The sequence below is a fragment of the Xenopus laevis genome, chromosome 2S (assembly GCF_017654675.1).
Source record: "Xenopus laevis strain J_2021 chromosome 2S, Xenopus_laevis_v10.1, whole genome shotgun sequence".
Taxonomy (NCBI): domain Eukaryota; kingdom Metazoa; phylum Chordata; class Amphibia; order Anura; family Pipidae; genus Xenopus; species Xenopus laevis.
This window is the reverse complement of record NC_054374.1, coordinates 83,521,042-83,528,656: the sequence shown is the minus strand read 5'-3', so window position 1 is coordinate 83,528,656 and position 7,615 is coordinate 83,521,042.

The following is a 7,615-nucleotide window of genomic DNA, read 5'->3' as shown; positions in this document are numbered from 1 at the left end:
ATATATAAAAAACCACCATATAAGTGTTCAAATACTCATTATATGTGTCCCATAAAATTGTTATAGTGAACAGTGGGTTAAATGCAGCAGACAAGTGATCCATAGAATGGTGGGGTGGACTCTATCCACCTAAAATCCTAGTGTTTCTGGTGGTATATTATACTCACAAGAAAGCCAGAAAACCAAAGCTTATCGCAGCGTGAATTCCGTTCCCAAGTTTAGTCTTCCTTTTCTCCTTTATAGGCAATAAGAAGGCAGCATGTGTAGAAGCGTAATTAAAATTTTAATAATAAGTAAAAGTTTACACTCACAAGCATGGAAAATTCATTCGCATAAAATCCGTTTTAAAACCAAGTCCTGCTGCTGGCAGCTTCACAGTCTCTCCTATGCATCCAGCGTGTATGTTCAGCGTTCGCGTGTCTATTCAGCGTTCGCCTGGATCCACTGCGCTTGCCACAGCTTCACAGTCCGTATGCATCTACACCTGCTACGTCACCACTGACGCATTTCACCGTTCAGGCTTCTTCCAAGAGTGGTTATGAATCTGAGCTGAATGCTGAGGATCAATTGCAAACTCACTGAACAGTTATATCCCTTGAGGCCTCCCTCAGTGTTAGAGAGCTGAAAAGCAGGAAGTAGTGTTCTAGCTATTATGTTAGACATTCAGTCACTCCAGCCTTTATACATTACATTTTCAACTAACTTTATTAGAAACATTTTTTATTTTACACAGCCTATTTATTTACCCAGTTCATATTTTCACACTGAACTGTTCCTTTAATAGGGCTTACTAATGAATGTAACAGCTGTTTCCAATGTATTGTGCGTCACAGAATTTTATTTAACCATAGACTGAGGTGTGTATGCACTTTTACTTCTATTTCATTCAGAATTTATTGATACTGATAATAAAAGCTTATTTTGCCACTCATTTCAGTTCTTCAGCGTTAGAAAGTTAGTCTAGTCAGTGGCTTCATGGAATCACCCTCTTTCCCTAAGCATGGTGTCATTGCACAGACTTTCCAATGTTGTGTTAAAGAAGCAGTTCAGTGTAAAAATAAAAAACTGGGTAAATAGATAGGCTGTGCAAAATAAAAAATGTGAGTTTGCAATTGATCCTCAGCATTCAGCTCAGAAAAGCTCAAAAGCAAACGGTTATGACCCATGTGGCCCCCCCTCAAGTCACTGATTAGGTACTGCCTGGTAACCAATCAGTGTAAACCAAGAGAGCTGAAAACCAGGAAGTAGTGTTCTGGCTATTTTGTTACACATCCAGTCACTCCAGCCTTTATACATTACATTTTTGACTAACTATATTGAAATCATTTTTTATTTTACACAGCCTATTTTACCCAGTTTTTATTTTTACAATGAACAATTCTTTTAAAGGCAAACTAAATTTTAAGAGGTGTTTCTCCTTAAATTAACTTTTAGTATGCTATAGAATGGCTAATTCTAACTTTTATATTTAGTTTTTTTTCCATAGTTTTTTTAAATTATTATAAATAATTATAGATAACAGATAAGTTCTGAGGGATCCATTTGTATTCTTCAGAGCTTACCTGTTATCTGCTGGGTATCTTGTGCCTTTTCTCCTTTTTCCAGCTTACATTTCTGCCCTCATGGCTACACAGCAGCTTGCTTATTAAACTATAGTAGTCTTTCTGAAGCCAACACACCAGTTTTACCAGTGCATGGCAAAACTACATTATATTTGTATTATTTTAAAAAACTCATATTTTTGGTGTTACTGTTCCTTTAACTCAAAGGTGAACAACCTCTTTAAAAAGTCTTACAGAAATAATATACATTATAAAGCAACCACAGCCCTTTAGAAGTGAAGATCTGTGCCTCCAAAGATGCCCCAGTAGCTCCTCATATTCTTTTCTGCTGATTCACTGCACCTGCTCTTAGGGACAGACACAATATACTGATTATGTATAATATGCGTAAATATCACAATATAAGGCTGAGGCTGATTAGCAAATAATTAGAGGTACATGGAATCTCTGAAACCAGCACAATTAGCACCAGATTTAATAATCAGCCCTGTCTCATCAGCTTATATGACAGATAATAGATACTAGCTTTCTTCATCTTTATTAATTCTCTCACAGCCATTGCTTACTGCCTTCTTTCTGCTGTAACCGTCTTGTCTTCAACTACTAGGAAAGATAATTATATAAGTGCCCATAGATTTTGCCTGGTACGGATCTCCCAAGCAGCATTTATTTACCCTTGAGATGTAGAAGTAATGGCCAATCTAACTGTATTGCTGATGCTATAACAAACAAGGGAAAGCAAGTTAAGTTGCAGGTAAAACCAAGTCCCTTTGTAAAATGTATAATGAAGCAACAGAATTCTTAATGAATCAGATAAAATTGAGCATAGGACTGGCCAGATATGGGATGACTTTGACGTAGTTGGCCAGCTTAAATATATTGCAATATATGGACAAACAATCCCTGTTTTGTTTAAAGGGTAAGGCATTTTTTAGTAGCAGTATGCACAAAATGTCGCTGTCTTAAATATATTGATAATGGGTCGAGTGCAGAGGACTCTTGTATTTGACTATATGTATTTTGTGGTCACAGCCTCATTGCACCCCCGCCTAATGGTTTTAAAAAATAGTGGTGAGCACAACTTTCCCTTGTTTGTTATAGTTTATACAGGAGCAGTGACCAGCTCCATGTTGTAGCTCCCACCCTTCCCAGCTATAGTCAGGTGATCCCACTGGTGTCTAATAAAAGGGCAGCCAAGTTTGGGAGTTTTACTTTGAAAGCAGCAAGTTAAGTTGCAGGTAAAACCAAGTCCCTTTGTAAAATGTATAATGAAGCAACAGAATTCTTAATGAATCAGATAAAATTGAGCATAGGACTGGCCAGATATGGGATGACTTTGACGTAGTTGGCCAGCTTAAATATATTGCAATATATGGACAAACAATCCCTGTTTTGTTTAAAGGGTAAGGCATTTTTTAGTAGCAGTATGCACAAAATGTCGCTGTCTTAAATATATTGATAATGGGTCGAGTGCAGAGGACTCTTGTATTTGACTATATGTATTTTGTGGTCACAGCCTCATTGCACCCCCGCCTAATGGTTTTAAAAAATAGTGGTGAGCACAACTTTCCCTTGTTTGTTATAGTTTATACAGGAGCAGTGACCAGCTCCATGTTGTAGCTCCCACCCTTCCCAGCTATAGTCAGGTGATCCCACTGGTGTCTAATAAAAGGGCAGCCAAGTTTGGGAGTTTTACTTTGAAAGCAGCAAGTTAAGTTGCAGGTAAAACCAAGTCCCTTTGTAAAATGTATAATGAAGCAACAGAATTCTTAATGAATCAGATAAAATTGAGCATAGGACTGGCCAGATATGGGATGACTTTGACGTAGTTGGCCAGCTTAAATATATTGCAATATATGGACAAACAATCCCTGTTTTGTTTAAAGGGTAAGGCATTTTTTAGTAGCAGTATGCACAAAATGTCGCTGTCTTAAATATATTGATAATGGGTCGAGTGCAGAGGACTCTTGTATTTGACTATATGTATTTTGTGGTCACAGCCTCATTGCACCCCCGCCTAATGGTTTTAAAAAATAGTGGTGAGCACAACTTTCCCTTGTTTGTTATAGTTTATACAGGAGCAGTGACCAGCTCCATGTTGTAGCTCCCACCCTTCCCAGCTATAGTCAGGTGATCCCACTGGTGTCTAATAAAAGGGCAGCCAAGTTTGGGAGTTTTACTTTGAAAGCAGCAAGTTAAGTTGCAGGTAAAACCAAGTCCCTTTGTAAAATGTATAATGAAGCAACAGAATTCTTAATGAATCAGATAAAATTGAGCATAGGACTGGCCAGATATGGGATGACTTTGACGTAGTTGGCCAGCTTAAATATATTGCAATATATGGACAAACAATCCCTGTTTTGTTTAAAGGGTAAGGCATTTTTTAGTAGCAGTATGCACAAAATGTCGCTGTCTTAAATATATTGATAATGGGTCGAGTGCAGAGGACTCTTGTATTTGACTATATGTATTTTGTGGTCACAGCCTCATTGCACCCCCGCCTAATGGTTTTAAAAAATAGTGGTGAGCACAACTTTCCCTTGTTTGTTATAGTTATACAGGAGCAGTGACCAGCTCCATGTTGTAGCTCCCACCCTTCCCAGCTATAGTCAGGTGATCCCACTGGTGTCTAATAAAAGGGCAGCCAAGTTTGGGAGTTTTACTTTGAAAGCAGCAAGTTAAGTTGCAGGTAAAACCAAGTCCCTTTGTAAAATGTATAATGAAGCAACAGAATTCTTAATGAATCAGATAAAATTGAGCATAGGACTGGCCAGATATGGGATGACTTTGACGTAGTTGGCCAGCTTAAATATATTGCAATATATGGACAAACAATCCCTGTTTTGTTTAAAGGGTAAGGCATTTTTTAGTAGCAGTATGCACAAAATGTCGCTGTCTTAAATATATTGATAATGGGTCGAGTGCAGAGGACTCTTGTATTTGACTATATGTATTTTGTGGTCACAGCCTCATTGCACCCCCGCCTAATGGTTTTAAAAAATAGTGGTGAGCACAACTTTCCCTTGTTTGTTATAGTTTATACAGGAGCAGTGACCAGCTCCATGTTGTAGCTCCCACCCTTCCCAGCTATAGTCAGGTGATCCCACTGGTGTCTAATAAAAGGGCAGCCAAGTTTGGGAGTTTTACTTTGAAAGCAGCAAGTTAAGTTGCAGGTAAAACCAAGTCCCTTTGTAAAATGTATAATGAAGCAACAGAATTCTTAATGAATCAGATAAAATTGAGCATAGGACTGGCCAGATATGGGATGACTTTGACGTAGTTGGCCAGCTTAAATATATTGCAATATATGGACAAACAATCCCTGTTTTGTTTAAAGGGTAAGGCATTTTTTAGTAGCAGTATGCACAAAATGTCGCTGTCTTAAATATATTGATAATGGGTCGAGTGCAGAGGACTCTTGTATTTGACTATATGTATTGCTGATGCTATCTTGATTTGCAAAATATATCACTTTCCCTTGAGTGTTCTTGAATCTGTGCAATCACTATTAGTTCGTTGCTGACACTAGAGACTGACGGGATATGCTCGAGCTTGGATCGTTGGCTCATAAAACAGGGCCAACGATCGTTGGGTCGTTGTCTTGTTGAAAACCCCATTTCAAGGGCATTTGGGGGTCGCCTGACTAACTGTCTGTGGCTAGACCCAAAAAGAACAATCTTGCTTTCATCAGCCCACAAAATGTTGCTCCATTTCTCTTTTGGCCAGTTAATGTGATCTTTGGCAAATTGTAACCTCTTCAGCACATCTTTTTTTCAACAATGAGACTTTGCTGGGGCTTCTTGCCGATAGCTTGGCTTCGTCTAATTGTAACATTACTCATAAGTAACTTTGCCATTTTGGCCTTTCTTTTATCCATTCCGATGGTAGTTTTTCTTCCACGTCTTTCAGGTTTTGGTTGCCATTTTAAAGCATTGCATCATTTAACTGAGCTGCCTATCATTTTCTGGACCTTTTTAAAAACTGTTTTCCCCTCTCCAATCAACTTTTTATTCAAAGTACAATGTTCTTCCAAACAATGTCTGGAACGACCCATTATACCGTACTCAGATTTTCAGAGAGAAATGCACTATAACCAGCATGCACAACATTAGCTGCCTTCCTTCCTTAAATAAGGGCCGTAATTAACACCTGACAGCATGAATGACCTCAATAATTGAACTCCACACTGCTATTATTTGGAACAAGCTTCAATTAATGATTCAATTACACAGAATCAGCAGCATGCATGTCATGAATGTTGGGCCCGTTGGTTTTCTATTCACTCTACTACGCCTACTAGTAAATGATTTGCCTTGAAGAAATATAATTTCTACCAAAAACAGTGATTGATCAGGTTAGTGATGTTGGACTGCTATTATGTTGAACAAAACTGTATACATAAAAGATATGTAATACATTCTTGAAAAAAAAACTTTTTCAGGGTGAGCTTGCTAATACAATATTTTTCCTTTTTCTTCCCAGGGGAATTAATGGAGTGTTTGTTTCCACACCCAGAATACAAGATGGGTCTCCGTAACATTCCTTAGATGTGTGAACACGCCTTGGCATACAGTACATTTAATTGGCATGGGTTACTGAAACATTTGAGGCAAGTGCTCATTGCTAATGCTAAAATGGAAGAAGGCGAGGACAGTCATGAACTAGCACTTAAAATAAATACAAATAGCTAGGCAGTTAAAACATAAGCTGTCTTATTCACTGACAGAGTTTATTTATTTTTTGGACATTCCCTTGGTGATTTTGGACAGTTTTATGGAAGAAAGACTCATTTTACTTATGTTGGGAAAAGGCTTTTGCTAATAGAAATGGTTACAGCTTCCACAGTAAGAGCAATCACCAAACGTAATTCTGTTGGTTCCCATGCTAGAAGAAACTCTTAGTATATTCAGCTTAGGTCACCTAGATATATACTCAAATTATTTCAAATGGAAAATATGTTCTGCTTGCATTAATCATTCTATGTAGAAGACATGTCAATATAAATCCAGAAAGACATATGTCCCTGAAGTCAGACAACCATCTGTGATTGTATTCACTTACCTGATACTGTGGCAAATGGTCAAATCAGCAGAAAACTGACTCTTCCTGCTTCTGCTTTCTTTTCACAAGTGTGCATACATGGTAGAGTGAAAAGCTGAAGTATAACAAAAAAAATGGCTTTTTCACTCTGCTGTGCGTGTGTAGAAAGAAGGTAAGTGATTACAATCACTATGAGGTACCAATAATGGGACACCCTTAAGTGATTTTGAAACTTAAAAGCTTTAGATATCCTTTAAACTTAAAACATCTTGTACCTAACTTGTTAAGACCATTGATATCTGAAACAAGATAATGTTTTAAATACATTTTCTATGCATTTAGGTTTTGTCTTTGGGAAAAAGCTGGTATAGGTTGCCCTTTATTTGCACATATTGTAATAAATATATATTTTGGAAGCAATGGTCACCCATTCAGTGCATACTAAATAATGAACCATTCAGCTTCAGTTTGCTTGCTTTTCCTGGTAGCCAAAGGTGATGCAACTTCTCAGAAACATTCTGAACTGTATAAACAAAAGGGCATTTTGTGGAAAAGTTATTCTGTGTTGTTGCCTGGGGCTCTCTTGCTTTGCTTAGCTGTGCTTCTAAACTGTAACTTTCAGCCTCTGTGCAATGTTATAAGTATAGTTAGTGCAAAACCTATTTCCTTATTTTCTTGTTGAGAATAACACTACAATTATATAAACATCCACCACGATTTTAGGACTTTGAGTTTAAACAATTCCAGAAAACCACAACCAATCAGAAGTTAATGGGCCATGTCTGTAATTGGCTGATTTTACACTGAGCTCTTCCTCCCCTTAGTGACAGACTGTATGTGTATAGGGTTTGCATTCAGGCACCCATACAAATAATAGTCTGTAGTAGATAAAGGTTAATTCAGACATTACATACAATATGGCATTCACTTCTGTATATCCACCAGAAATTGCCTAAAAGGTAGTTTTCTACTGCTAGTTTATATCAAAACACTGTTATCTGGAAATCCATTAT